The sequence below is a fragment of the Zeugodacus cucurbitae genome, chromosome 6 (assembly GCF_028554725.1).
Source record: "Zeugodacus cucurbitae isolate PBARC_wt_2022May chromosome 6, idZeuCucr1.2, whole genome shotgun sequence".
Lineage (NCBI taxonomy): Eukaryota > Metazoa > Arthropoda > Insecta > Diptera > Tephritidae > Zeugodacus > Zeugodacus cucurbitae.
Window position 1 is genome coordinate 11,001,613 of NC_071671.1, and position 15,614 is coordinate 11,017,226.

Consider the following 15,614-nt stretch of genomic DNA (forward strand, 5'->3'; position numbering starts at 1 on the left):
TAATATTTAATTTTATGGTTAAGAATTCAGAAAAAATCTCACCAAGATTATTGCTCCATTTGTATTGATTATATAAATTTGGTGTTATCAATGAGCAATTTAAGTATCATGATAAATATTTCTAAGCAATATTAATAATAATAGTATTCACTGAAACCAGAATGAAAAAGTAAACTATGGAAATCTGCCTGGAATTAGTTTCTACGTTCTTGTAGCAGGAATCTGCCTCTACTCAATAAGGTATTCTAAAGGCACATATATCCCGTTCTTCAATTTGCCTCATTATGTACACCCCTAATGTACACATTAAAATATTTGTATGTATTTATTTATATACAAAAGCAACAACATAGCTGGCGGGCCTACCTCACTAAATATGAACAAGAATTCAGCAATTTATGCCACTGAAATACTTTCAGCACCCCTACCCTACCAGTGCGTAAAAATGTTGCGTATACGCGACAGCCAACACGGTATACTCTATGCGATTATCTACTTACATATATTATATTTAAATATCTACATATACAAATATATGTAAATACATGAAGATTAAATATACATGTATGTATGTATATGCTCTTTGTTGACAACATTCTGACCGCACATAAAAATGCAAACCGCTCACAAAAATTATGAAATTCACATAAAACCTGTGAATTTATGAGTCGAAAATTGTGCAATGCCGTACGCACTATGATAAACAACAATAGTCTACATGTAAGCAGTGACAAAATGTAAAAAAAAATAATCTCTGAAAAATATAAAAACAAGCCTCCTGCTATATTTAACTCACCTACATAGGCGATTTTCTGTGATTTTCGTTTATATTGCTTGCGACAACAGATAATATTACGCTTACAAAGTGGTGAGCCTACATTTCCTTCCCGCTCTCTCTGCTCCTCTCTTTCTCCTGTAATTTTCTACTATCTAAAAATTGCCTCTCTCTCTCTTTACACGCTTTTACATTTGTTCTAACAGTACACCTACGCTTGTTGTTAGTGCGTAAGTGTGGGCGCCTATTGGTCGCTTCATATCCGCTACTCCGTGTAACGGTTGATACTTGCCCGGCTAGCTCAGTCGGTAGAGCATGAGACTCTTAATCTCAGGGTCGTGGGTTCGAGCCCCACGTTGGGCGGAAAATATTTTTTGTTTTAAGATTCTCTTTTTTATTTTTCCTTAGAATAATGTATTGAAGTAGAGATAAATGAAAGTAAGGTAGAATTGGCATAAAAATAAATAAGGTATGTAAGCAATAAAGTTTTATTTTTACTTCAAAATCCAAACAGAGTGCTTTAAATATAATCTTCTGCAGAAATCATTATTAATTTGAGATTATAAATATTGTTCGATCAATTTTCGTTCCTAGGTGGCTCGTATTTAATATTTTTCTTAGAAATATAAAAAAATCATTATTCCATCTCAAAGATCATTATCATTATACAGTAGAACTTCCCTAACTCGACTCACCATAATCCACAAAAGAACTTTGAGTTAGAGAGACTTCCGAGTTAGGGAAAGTAATTTGTATGAAATTTGAGTTCTATTGCCAATTCAAGAGTTTGAGTTATGGAAGTTCAACTGCATATGTACATATGTACTATATACATGAAATCAAATGTTTATTCGCAGATTTGAGCAATGACTCGTGTACCAAACATAATCAAATGCAAAAATATTATCTTTGCAGTGCATTCAACTGTCTGATAGGCCGCTCAACCTGCGCTTTTGTAGTCTACCGCCTTTGCTTGTTTGGCCTTATCTTATTTATACCGATTGCAAATAACAAATTTCGCAATAAGTTTTCAAATCAACGAAATTGAAGATGCCGTAAAATAAGCGAAGATAAAGACAAGATACAGTCTCAGTGATTTGAATATACTATATAAAAATCCACATACCAGCCAGCAGTTTGAATAAGCGAAACATATATGTATTATATATATCATTTACATCATATATATATCATTGCTGCTGAAATATATCCTTTTCGCATTGTCCCCTGTTCTGATTGAGAAATATGTACCTTTCTTTTGTAAAAAAGTGTTTTGTAGTGGCCCATGAGGGGATCGAACCCGCGACCTTCGCGTTATTAGCACGACGCTCTAACCAACTGAGCTAATGGGCCCGTTGGCGTATCAACAAATAACGGAAATGTCATCGCTCTCAGTTGATTGGTATTTGAAAAATTGACCCAAAATTCTGCTGATAAATGTAATATTGTAATTATTATATTAAATAATATTACAAAAATGGTAAAATCATAACTATATATAAATAATTAAGTATTTATTACCCTCTCTTTTGATTCGGAATCAGTGTAAAAAAATATATGCTGCGCCCAACGTGGGGCTCGAACCCACGACCCTGAGATTAAGAGTCTCATGCTCTACCGACTGAGCTAGCCGGGCGAATACAACTCTGCGTTGTTATCGGAAGTGAAATATGTAACAAATATATCTAAATATATCTATTTAGTATAATTAATAGATTCAAATATATCTATATCTATAACTAAAAATATTATAATTGATAGTTCGAAAATAGAAAATGAAAATATTGAAAAAGACACTGTATAATATCGAATCGAAATCGAGGGGAATTTTTGGCAACATATATGAAATGAAGTTTCGATGTTTTGAGAGTCAAAATGTTATAGAAAGAGTGGTACTTCTAAGATATAAGGGAATATTTTTTTTGTCAAATACAAGACTATACCCTAATTGATATGACTTTAACTTAAAAAATAATTAATTAAATTAAAAAATAAAAATGGTCATAGTAACCACATAACCTGTAAGCAACCGTCTAAACAGTCGCCACATCAAAGGCTCACAAAAACCTCCTTTAACATCATAATCACTGAAATCTATTAACCACAAGTTCAGAAATATATCAGCATTAAACATTTGTCGAATTCGTATTTCAACCAAATGTACCACCATTTACAGCTCATTCTGATTGTCAAAGGTAAAGGAGGTCAGTCGGCTCAAAGCAGGTACGAACTCAACAAAATACAATTTCAGTTATTGTGCAAAAGCGACCAACAGTAAATATATAAAGCTAAATGGCTCAGCATATGCTTGCTTTTGTTTTAAATTAAAAGGTCGTCGACGTAGTGTCTGGCCCAGAAAAGCCACAGAAATCAGTATAAAGTACGAAAACAAATTCATTGGCATATAACACACCCTAAATTACAGTTACAAAAGTAAATACAAACTTTTTGGAAGCCCTTAAAAGCCGGTTAAATCCCAATGCGACTACGCAAACACACACATGGTATATATATTTATATAAATTTGCAGAGTGTTTGAACTACATGTGGAAGAATGGAGCCTAACCTAAGCGCAAACCAACTTAAAAAGGTCATACACGCACTTCAAACCATAAAAGAACTGCGTATGACGACTGTAGAGAGGCGGAATATAGCGGCAAAGAAGACGCAAGAGGACATTCGACCGAATTGGGAGTGGAATGGAAGACAGTAGGCAGCTGTCTAAAAACAATGAACCATACAACAACAGAAAAATCAACGAGCAAAAAAAATGTAGCAGACATTTAGGCGCAGTAGCACGTGCGACGTATTTTGCACCCAAACAAAGGAAAATCGATACAGAAAACGAAGTGTACACAGAAGGGTGGGTGACTGAAAGCAAAGCGGAAAGTGCAAGAAACAAGAAGTACGAAATCTTAAAGAACGAAAAGGAAAATGAAAACATCGGAAAAACTTGGAGAGTGCAGAGAGAAGCAAGAACAAATAAAGAAAAGCAAAATTGCGTACGCGAAGACACAGAAAATCAAATGGTAAAAGACGAAACAGCAGTGTAACCAAGCAATAACAGTAAATTTCAGTAAATGTTTGACATGATGCTTAGCGTTTTGACGATGACAACTCGCTCGGTGATGTGTCTGCTGACAGGCGCATTGATGGGCTGTCAGCCGTTAGAATAGGTGGTTGTATTCATTCACCATAATCAAATATAAGTATATTCTCGTTTTGTTGAAATGTGGTAAATGGAAAAGCTTAGTTGGAGGGTTGCAATTCGAGTAAAAGCAGGAGACATACAGACCGAGTTGGAGTAAATGTGGGTGGAGTGCATGATTTATGTGGATATGATTGATAAGAGATTATGACAGCAAATTAAATTCAGTTTTTTGGATTATTTTAGATGCTTCAGTAATTTTTTTTTTGAAAAATAATAAACTAATTCGTTAGTCTGAAATCAAATCAATCAATATCCAAGTCAGTAACATCAGCTGTTGACTCCCCGAGCTTAACCTAAAATAAGTAATAGATAATGACAAGACTTGAGTATTTCAAAGCGTTAATAAATGTTTTTTGAAAGAAAAGGTATCATTGTGAGTTCTCTAGTTGAATTAAGTAGGGGCAAAACAAAAACGATAGCAAAGCAAAGCGAATTGAGTAATTCTTCAAGCGAGTAAGTACCAAAGTTGTAAGTTCTACAAGGTTGCATTTACTATTGTTCGTCTTCCATCACATCAAAAGAACCAATCTATTCTTTCTATTTCAATCACTGTTTTTCTATAAAAAGGATAATTTCGTGGCCCATGAGGGGATCGAACCCGCGACCTTCGCGTTATTAGCACGACGCTCTAACCAACTGAGCTAATGGGCCAGATACCGTTACAACACTCACTAGTTAAGATTAGTTGAAGACTAAACTGAGATCAACTGTAGCGCTCAAAAATACGGACTGTCGGTGCTCAAACACAGGAGTCGGTATTCTACAGTATATTCGTAAAACTTAACTTGATAAAAAAAGAAAGACTTAAGATACTTTTAGAACTTCAGAGAAAAATCTAAACCCGAAAAGAAATGGTAACTTCACGGATTGGTATAACTTTCGCAGATTATATCATCCACATGTCAACTATTTATAGTACTACAGGAACGTTATAGTTGTTGCTTGGAAATATTTGTTAATATCTCTAAAATTCTTATCAACACAATGATTAAAATGTGCGGTCTCCAAACGAATCTCTATTAATTATATTCGTGTCAGAATAGTCAGTCTATGATTGAATTTTGTATATAACTTATATTCTTCTTCATATTATGCTGATTGATCTTGATATTCTACTCAAAGTTTGAGACTTTATTCTACATATAATTATTATCTGGAGCATATGAAATTAGTTCACTAAAGCTATTGCGATTAAGATATACTAATTTTTTATTGAAAGAAACTCCTTTTGGAAATAAAATATTGATCTATTGTGGCCCATGAGGGGATCGAACCCGCGACCTTCGCGTTATTAGCACGACGCTCTAACCAACTGAGCTAATGGGCCGCACAAGATATTAAATGGAATTAATAACTTTTATACTCTAAACTGGATCTATCTACAATATATATAATAATAAACATTTTACATATTAAATTTAAGGATAAATAGCTCTCAAATCGTTTTAAATATATGTTTTTATAATTAATATTTTGATAAACATAACAATTGTATTCCATACCAGACTTGAAGGCAAAAAAAATATTTGTTTTGTGGCCCATGAGGGGATCGAACCCGCGACCTTCGCGTTATTAGCACGACGCTCTAACCAACTGAGCTAATGGGCCAGTTGGCAACCCTGCGAAAATAGCGTTTTTTGTTTTATAACTAAATTCATGAAAACCCATAATATTATATGGATCCTCAATGAATAATTGAAACGAACAAGTCAATGAAGTCAAAAGAGAACCCCGCACAGTGCCAGGTTCTGAAGATTATTTCGTAGTCGAGGATTCAATCCTTGAACTTTATATTACAATATTTTAAAGAGTCATTCTATCAGAGGTTTAAGAAACGTGTACAGATTAGATCGTTTATGAAATCGTATGAAATACTATCGAAATTCGAAGCGCAGTTCTTTTAGATATTAGCCGGACTAGTTCAACATTCTTCGTCTATGTTCTTATGTATAAATAATGGTAAAATCGATATAATCATAGTCTCAGTAAAATTATGGAATCAATGGAGCAAAAATGTGACAACAATGAGAAACACGAAGAGTACCAACTTTCAGTAACCTAATAACCTGACTTAGAAAAAACCAACCACTAAGATGAGTTGGTAAACCCGTTTCCATGATAGTCGGATCCACGTAAGCGGAACTCACTCAGTTTTTTTCGGCCAACTTACTAATATCTCTCAAAATTAAAAGTTGGTGAAATATGAACATGGTACTCAAGAAACGGGAGATCCATATTTGGATAAAGTGAGAGCAGTGCGAGTCAGTCTAGGGCACTAGTCTCATTAGAGATGCCACATGGATGAAGAGCTCTGTCGGTACAAAATGCAGTTACCGCTTTGTGCGTCAAAAATATATGTTTTACATGGCCCATGAGGGGATCGAACCCGCGACCTTCGCGTTATTAGCACGACGCTCTAACCAACTGAGCTAATGGGCCAGTTGGCAACCATGGCGGAAGACAGGATTTTATAATGGAATGGATTATGGAGCTAAATTTAAAATTGTTACCATAAAAATCTAAATCAATTTGATAATATAATGGAATCAACATCCGATGAGACGGCACTAAGGAGTTTGCGAGAACAAGGTTTTGCGGAAGATTTATGGTCCCTTAAAGATTGGCAACGGCGAATACCGCAGAAGATGAAAAGTTGAGCTATATGATACGCTGGCTAGTACATGTTGTTCGAATGGACGAAAGTGCTCCCTCTGGTGGAAGCCGAGGAAACTGGAGGCCTCCACTCTGATGGAAGCCTAGAAGAAGGAGACCTACACTCCGATCGAAAGACCAAGAGAAGGAACTGTTCCCAATTGGTATTACCAATTGGCGCCAAACTGCCAAAAGGAGAGATGCGTGGCGCGCTGTTGTGGACTCGGCTATAACCGCGTAAGTGGTGTCTACGCCGGTCAAAAAGAAGAAGAGAATATAATGGAATAGACTTGAAGCTCTTCGTAGAACTATTTGCACCTTATGAGATCCATTTTCTTTTTTTCTAGTAAGGAAACTCTGAGAGAAGGAGTTCCAGTGGCTCTCCAGCATTTAATTTTCAGAAAAAGTTGTATTCAAATATAAGGCTTCTAAGTCTCTTTCTTCAAATTCCAGTCCAGTTTTCATTTATTGCGTTGTAGACACTCGAACGAATTGATTACAGTATATTTCGACATTTCTGCTGCAACGCTTACACGCAAAAGCTTATCAAAACAAGAAATAATGCAAAAAAATCAAAAACAAAAAATCCAAAACAAAAACGAAACAACAAAAAAGTAGAAAACCAAGGCAAAAAACGACAGCGAACGAGACAAAACACACGAATTTATATAATAAACGCATGGAATTGCACAGAAGCGAAAGCAATGCAAAATTTTTTCGCTTTTTTTTCGACAATCCACCAGCGGAAGGTAAATAAATAAAGGCAAAACAAACAACAACAGTGCCAAATAAAATTTGTCTGCAAAAGAACAAAATAAAAATCCACTAAAAAATAACCGAAAAAATGTATCGCCCACAAAAACAGCGCAAATTGAGTGCAATCGCTTGGGGGAGTGGGCGCGGTAGGCAGCCGGATACACATACAAGCTTCTAAGTAGGTATGTGTGAACACCGATTGAGGGCGCAGTGGTCGCGGGCCGTCTGTGTCTATGCGCAATGACCTTGAATGCGGTTGCTGCTTCATTTTCGGCTACGACAGCAGCGATGACGATGATGGCCGACGACCGAGAAACAAACCGACCCTCCGTCGCCGCACAACACATTCCACATGCGCCAACCCAGCCCCATCACAGCACAACACGGTCGAGCCGAGCAACCGAAACGCAGTCGCCGCCGTGTTACTGCGAGCGCACCGACCTTTTGTTGCACAACAAAAAAGCCGAAAGCAAACAAAAAATGCACAAAAAGTGGCAATGGAATGGGTGACGGGTGGTAGTGGTACTGAGTTGGGGGAGCGCAGCGGCAGCCAAGTGGCCAACCAATGAGAGATTCGCAAACGCGCCTGTTACACTCGGCTCACTGAACCGGGACTAAGCGTCTCCGCGGCCTGCGTTCGCCACCCAATTCTGTGCTGCCGCCACTGCGCTGCGTTCATGTGATTTTTGGGCGCTTTTTAAGTAAATATTGCAGGCGAGATCGGCGGTGGGCCGTCCATGTATCTACATTTCTATGTATGCATGCGAGTCGCTCTGACTGCGTTGGAGTGCAAGCAAACACGAATACCAGCAGATTTAATAGCGGGCTGGGGAGTGGGGTGTGAAAGCCATTTAGCTGCGACCAGACATACGAGTCATAAAAAATGAGAAACATTTTTGCTAAAAACAAATGCGAAAACAACGAAAATAAATGTATACTGACTGCTATGTGTACACACATGTTTTGGTAGATATTAAAAAACGAAATGCAAGCCAGCCGAAAATTGAGTCAACGCAACGCGACGCAGCAGGAAAACGGCCGCGTTTAGTTTTCGGAACGTTCGATGAGTGGGGTTTGTCTTCGAAATAAATAACCGTATGCCGTCATGGATGAATAATTCAAATAATTCACCACGTTCGCAAAGCTAATAACCTGAAGTTTGATGACTTCTTCTAAATTGTTTGGTATGTCTTCACCGTGCCGCTTTTTTGCTGATGTTTCTAATCTTCCGTTTTTATACATACATACATATATAGATTTAGATTATTTCGTTAGCATTTTTGGTATGTTATATATTTTATATTCTGTTTATTTGTATTAAGATTCTAAAAAATAAAATAAATAGTGAAAGTAGTTGCTGTTCAAGATATTCATTTAAAGAGAGGCAATCGAGAGCGTAAAATGACAGTTGCTTTTGATGAGTATAGGAACTCGAGGGCGTAAAATGACAGTTGCTTTTGATGATAAGTTGACAGTTAAGCAGTTGAAAGAAAGAGAGAGAGTTGACACCAAAAACAGCTGATAAAATAACGATTTGTAGCTAGAAAACGGATTTGTTCTTACACACAAAAGAGAGGCACATGCGATCTCTATTAAATACGATCGATGGTAATCAATTTTAAAAAATCGATTTTTTTAATTTCAATTTCTTAATGTACATACATATGTATGTCTATTCAAGTAAACACTCTGAAAATTTCAAGTCAATCCAACGGTTATTTTTGAAATTACACGCATAATAAATAACGACGCCTCAGAGCATTTGAAAATAGTAGGCCGGTGTGGCGCCTTGTTTTTTTAAAACTAAATTTTGAAAGTCGGTAACCAAGATTTCTTGGAAATGGCTGAACCGATTAGTCTCAAAGTATTACACAGGCTTCTGAACTATATTTTCTAGTACTTTTGTATCAGGAATAATGCTTGACAAATCTCATTTTTTAGGGATCCTAACGAGAAGTAACTCCGTAAAGGGCCGTCGTTTCACAAGCATACGAATAATCGCTGAGCTAAAGGCTATTTCAGAAATCGAATTTGTATTTATATTTCGATGATTGGAAGTAGCACTGGTATAATATCCTTTTCACACAGGAGCTAATTGCTCAATTAACCGGCCTCTGCTCGATTAAAACGCTTATTAAGATCGATTAACCATACAGAATAAAAATCTAAAAATGTCTCTAGGGTCAAGCACTGGTCGATTAAATCATTTTATATCGATCTTGGACATTTGTGTCAACAAAATATTTGTAGAGATCTGTTCGCATCCCAAACTTATTCTCAACTGAAAATGTCACTTTTTGAGCCGAATTCTCGACACTTGCGGGAAATTTTGCTTTTCTTTTTTAATTCCAAGAAAAGTGCGGCTAAGGCTCATCGAAAGCTTTTGGGTCGTACGGTGAGGCTGTCCTAAGTGAAAAATGCCTTAAATTTACGAAAAAACGCCGGAAGCAAAATTGTAGAACAATATTAATTTTTGATCGAATTTTAACGAATAAAAGCTACGGTAGATGTCGCTGCTAAAAAATTTGAATCAGCGGATGAAACTTACCAACTTCTTAATTAATTTGGCTGCGTAAAAACGCTATAAGCGACTATTTTGAAGGCTACAACATTAATGTAGACGAATGAATAAAAATTAAAAACAAAATTCCCGTTAGTTTTTGAACACACTTCAGTCGCTCTTCTCTCTCTCTTACACCCTCCCTTTCCGTATTATTTAAAACTTTATTTTCAAAGTCGGTTGTAATGATTTAATAATTAATAATTGGGGAACTACTCAGTCGATCTTGATGCAATTTTACTCAGGTCTTCGAGGTACAATTTACAAATAATCAAATTTTTTGTAAAAACCTCTGGAAAACATCTCTCTTTCATTTTTTTCCATTGTACTAGTTCTAGTTTAAAGTCTTTACCTAACACAATTTTTTTTCCGAGGGCTCGCTGAAAATGACGACAAGTTTTTGGTATGTTTCTTCAAAAATTTCCGTATTCATTAAATATATGTATTTAATAGTGTAATAAAAAGTGTGAACTAAATACATATTTCTTTTTTATATAAAAAATATTAAAAATGGACCTTCTTTCCTGGAAAAAACCCATGAAACCCCTTAATAGAGGAGTGAATAGGAATATGTTTCAATGTCAAAATGCTGAAGTAGCTTACGTCGACTTAAGTTAAGTTTGAGTTATTCTGGCAAAATTATTCTACATTCTTCTTAAATAACAGTGTTAACGAATGTTTCAAAATACTTTTATCATATCGTATCGTATCGTAGTACCAGATTTTTACCAAAAATCAAACTTATGATATTCTAGCATATTATAATACATATGCACATAAATCTTTGAGCTCAGGGAATAATAGCTAAACACGATTTTGTAAAGTTTTCGAAGATCATACCGAATATTTATTTTTGGGTCTAAAATCACATATTTGTCTTACCTTTTGATGGCTTAGGTTATAATCAGTCTAAAAAAGCATTAATAGCTGATAAGGACAATTACAATTTTATTTATTTTTATTATTTTCAAATATTATTTTTAATTCGTTTTATAATTTTTTTTATTTTTTTTTTTTATTTTTTTTTTTTCGTTGTTTAATCAAATAATTGTATCTTACCACTCAAAAAAATCTCTTCACGTGCCCACAATTTTATGGGCGAATTTGCAGGAGGAAAAATATTGAAATCCGATTAAACCGTTGACCGATAAAATGTCTACCAAAAAGTGGTTTGCTTTCCAAAAGGTGCATATAAAATCAATCAACACTCCATATATATATATATATATATATATATATATATATAAATATGGAATAAAAATATGCAAAATGCATACACAAAACACAAATGTGAAACAATATTTACCAAAAAAAAATTTGCGAAAAAAAGTGCAAAAAAAATCTGAATTTTTATTTATTTAAACATAAACTGAGAATCATTATCTGTTAATTGTTTATTCGTGGTGAATTGAGTTGTTCTTGTGTTTACTGCTGTTGGCAGAGTGTGTGGTGGAAATATGTGTGTTTGTATGTATTTTTGCCTTGGTTTTTGCTGCAGCTTATGATTATCATTGGCTGCGCGCTGCTTGCTTTCATTGCAATCACAATTTCACTTTATTTTATATCAAATAAATTGCGTCTGTATCATTGGCTATATGTGAGTGTGTGTGTGCATTCGCGTGTTTTTTGTTCGCGTATTTTACTGTTTGTTTACTTTCATTTTGCACTTGGCCTTGAATTGATACAGCGACCTTTAACTTTGCAGCGCTGCGAAATGCGAGCAAAAGTGCAAAAATACAGTACACAAATTGATGTATAAACAGCATTACATACAGTTACAGTTATATGCAAGTAGATGTGCTTTTATTATCAGCTTGCAGCACAGTTGCACAGCACACAGTTACTTTTCTAAAACAACAACATTGATGGCAGCATACAAGTACTAGGTAGGTGGTAGACTCGCTGGGGGTGGAAGGAAAGTCAACAAAATCGAAATGAATATAAATATAATATTCTAGCTGGAAAGTAGCTTCGTAATACGCTCGCTTATAATTGATATCTTTTATTTGAAATTAACTGGGTGTGATATGGCATAAACAGTGAATTATGATAAGATATATAAATATTAATTATTATTATTTTTTATAACAATGTGAGTAATTGAGTATTGAATTGAACCGTATTTATGCGAAATTTTCTCGACCCAGTGCCAGCTAACGAGTTGTTTGGTGTAATATCTTCTTTTTGACAAACGCAGACAGGTGGTGAATCGAACAAACAACTGGTATAACTCACATATACTGGTATAATCAATTAGAGACAGAATAATCAACGACTATATGACTTTAAAGATATATCCCCTTACTCTCTTACATTAAATATCTATTTTTTATAAGAAAGTAGCGCTTAAATCAAAGATAAGTCGCTTAGTTGATTTGCTTGAAATTGTTTTTTTATGAAGTATATTAAATTACATTTTATCTTTAGACGATGGTGAAACCCCATGAGGTTTTTTCCAATGCACAGAATTTGAAGATTTGATGTTGTGAAATTCCCATAATTTTTTGCTAGACATCTTGCCTCGACATCTGATAATTTTGATATGCATGATCTGATATCAGATAACAAATCATAGCACATGATGTCATGTGTAGCATTATTATACTCTCGCAACAAAATCGCTAAAGAGAGTATTATATTTGATGAAACTTGGTACCATCAGAAGGTTAAGTTCGAAGATGGGCGAAATCCTAAACTACTAAAGTTATATTACGGAAACTTTCTAGAGTCGTTTCTTTTAGGTACTACTTTATACAGTCCAAAAATGGAGGAAATCTCCCATACAAAGTTTATGTTGAAAACTATTAAAAATGCTTTAATTCAGTAAGGAAAACCACCAGATTCTTAAATTTCATTACAAAGCTGCACTCAAAATGGTATAAAAAAATTTGAATGGGCGTGGTTCCGCTCACTTAGGGGTCAAAAACCATATCTTCGAAACTTCTCGACCAATTTCAGTGAAATTCGGTTCATAATATCTTCCTAGCTTTCCAATGATATGTGATGAAAAAAGTCCAAATCGGTTCACAGCCACGCCTACTTTCTATATACCAGAACTTTGAAATCGATCTGAATCGTTTACTTTACAATATATAAGCTAAGCGCTAGTGAAGATATCGGAGCTTTGCACAAATACTGCATTTATAGTGTGGCATCGCACTTCTAAAAATCGTCGAAATCGGACCATAAGTATTCATATGGGGCCTTGAATATGAGGAACTCAGAGCTTAGAATTAATTTTTTAACGAAAATATAAGTAAGTCTCTAAGATATTTTGAAGAAATTCAGAGGCAGTATGTTTCTTCCAATAATATGTCTCCGTGCCAAAAATTAGTGAAATCGAGTCATAATTTCCCCCGAGGGTTTTCAAACTTTCAATGGACTTATTACCGTATATACGCCGAATATGTGGGTCAAATTGTATGTTATAAAAAATACATTACTGGAAAAAATTAAGGGATCCAAAAAAAATTAAAAATTTTTGGGCAAATTTCAACTGGCCGTAACTTCGAAAGAAATGGTCGCTGTTCAAGAAATCGATAAAGAAGAAAATTATAGCTCCAAGTGTCTAGTTTTTGGATTAGAACTTTAAAATTTTTTAGCATCTGCGGTTTTCAGTAATCGTAGAAAAACCAGCAACAAAAAAATTTTCAAAATTTTTTTAGTTTTTTTTTTGGTCTACGGGCGTGGAAATTTTTTTTTTAGTTTAACCACTATAGGGATCGGATATTTTGTACATTTAACTTTAATTTGGTTTTTTGAACACCTCGATACGTCCACTACTCGTCGAGATATCGGTCTTCAAATGGTGTTGGATTATCGATATCTCAGCAACCAATGATCGCACAGAAAGTTAAAGGTGGGTTTCAAGAACTTGAATGAATTCTCATTAGCGACTAGCCATTGCTTTTCCGAAAAAAAATTCTTATTGTCACATGAATTTGAAAATACAACAAAAAAGAGCTTTTGGTGTTTTTTTGGAAAATCGAGCGCTAGATCGAAAATATTGAGGAAACCACTAATGTTAAGTGTGCCTTTTACAGTTCAATATGTCCACAAAAAATCTACAAAAAATCAAATTAATCCAGCCAGCCGTTTTCTTGTTTCACTCGATCGAATTTTTGAAAAAATTAAAGGATCACGTTTTTTGCTCTGAAAAGCTCACAATTTAAAAAAATTAGAAAAAATCGTTTTTCCTAGTTTTTTCCACAATTTTGCTCCAGAAAAGCTTAAATAAAAAAAAAACTAATTAAGGAAATACCAGAAATCATCGTACAATCATTTTTAACGAGTTTCCGCAGCTGTATTCCTTGATTCTACTGATCTCCTTTTAATTAAATTTAAAAAAAAGTTAATACCCCCAATCGAATTTCGATTTTTTTCACACGCTTTTCGCAGATTGTTTTTTATTTTACTTTTTACGAAAGTTCTAATCCAAAAACTAGACACTTGCAGCTATAATTTCCATCTTTATCGATTTCTTGTAAGACCATTTCTTTCAAAGTTACGGCCTGTTGAAATTGGAATTTTTTTTTATCCCTTAATTTGTTCCAGTAGTGTAAAATTAAATAAATAAATTTCGAGAGTATAAAATGTTCGGTGACTCCCGAACTTAGCCCTTCCTTATTTGATTTATCATCGATTTGAATTGAAGTTTTTAATCTCAACTACTTCTAGTGATGATGTGATGGCATGTATCGGATCATATATAGTATATAATGCAAAGTAATTAATATTAATAACTAATATGAAAACGAAAGTGAAATTTATTTCCATGACCACTCATATCATATGATTCATAATATCTACCATGTGATGTGATGTGATGTCATGTGATGGATCATGATGTGATCTTGTATATTTTCACTAGCATTCTAGGCAAATTAAAAATTAAATTTAAAATTGCAAAATTTGGCAGAATATCAAAATGATTGATGTGATAAAATTTACGCATTTAGGACATAAAAAATTAATCTTAAACAATATAAAATATTAATTTAATTAAATTAAAACAAAATTTTATTTTTTTATTTCGCTCATTTACTGTTCACTTCGTAACAGAATTCCACGCCATTCCAAATCCTCAATCAACCTGTTTTTACTTACCCCCAATCTGCGGTATAACCTTGAACTTGAAATTTTACGAGAAAGCACTTGTTTTAACGAAATCGACATTTTACAATGCAATACAAACACACATATACACACGCAAATATAAATATAAATAAGTATAGGAGTGTCAGTGCAGCGACATACCTATTTACACAATTTATTACACAAATCCCTGCGTGCGTTGGAAAATCACGTTATTGAGCCAATGTTAGTGCATTGCAAGCAGACAAATGAAAAAAAGTGCAGAGCGTGGCTAAGAAATAAAAAATGTATATATACAACAAAAACAATAGCAAGCGACCAACCCGAAAATCAAGTTAATATCAATGCACAAATACAAACAGCATGGTGAATCAATAAACGTGCCTTCGGGCCAAGTAAGAGATTTTACGAAAGTACTTAAATCATTTGTTTAATATATTTATTTAATTTTAATTTACTTTTAATGAATATTATAGCTTTTTAATTTTTATAGCCTGAACGGGGTATATTAAGTTTGTCACGAAGTTTGTGACACCCAGGAGGAAGCGTCGGAGGGCCTATAAAGT

The 15,614-nt window shown here is 34.5% G+C and overlaps 1 protein-coding gene and 7 non-coding genes across 12 annotated transcripts in view; 1 reads left to right on the forward strand and 7 right to left on the reverse strand.

The window, feature by feature from the left end:
• The window catches only part of LOC105210926 (ecdysone receptor), a 326,137-nt gene that overhangs the window by 202,435 nt on the left and 108,088 nt on the right, over positions 1-15,614 (reverse strand). The gene's annotated exons all lie outside the window — the stretch shown is intronic.
• Positions 1,066-1,138, forward strand: Trnak-cuu (transfer RNA lysine (anticodon CUU)). Its single transcript has one exon. It is a non-coding gene; the product is annotated as a tRNA-Lys (tRNA).
• Positions 2,055-2,128, reverse strand: Trnai-aau (transfer RNA isoleucine (anticodon AAU)). The gene has a single exon. It is a non-coding gene; the product is annotated as a tRNA-Ile (tRNA).
• Trnak-cuu (transfer RNA lysine (anticodon CUU)) lies at positions 2,339-2,411 on the reverse strand. Its single transcript has one exon. It is a non-coding gene; the product is annotated as a tRNA-Lys (tRNA).
• On the reverse strand, positions 4,564-4,637 carry Trnai-aau (transfer RNA isoleucine (anticodon AAU)). The gene has a single exon. It is a non-coding gene; the product is annotated as a tRNA-Ile (tRNA).
• On the reverse strand, positions 5,240-5,313 carry Trnai-aau (transfer RNA isoleucine (anticodon AAU)). Its single transcript has one exon. It is a non-coding gene; the product is annotated as a tRNA-Ile (tRNA).
• Trnai-aau (transfer RNA isoleucine (anticodon AAU)) lies at positions 5,521-5,594 on the reverse strand. Its single transcript has one exon. It is a non-coding gene; the product is annotated as a tRNA-Ile (tRNA).
• Positions 6,352-6,425, reverse strand: Trnai-aau (transfer RNA isoleucine (anticodon AAU)). The gene has a single exon. It is a non-coding gene; the product is annotated as a tRNA-Ile (tRNA).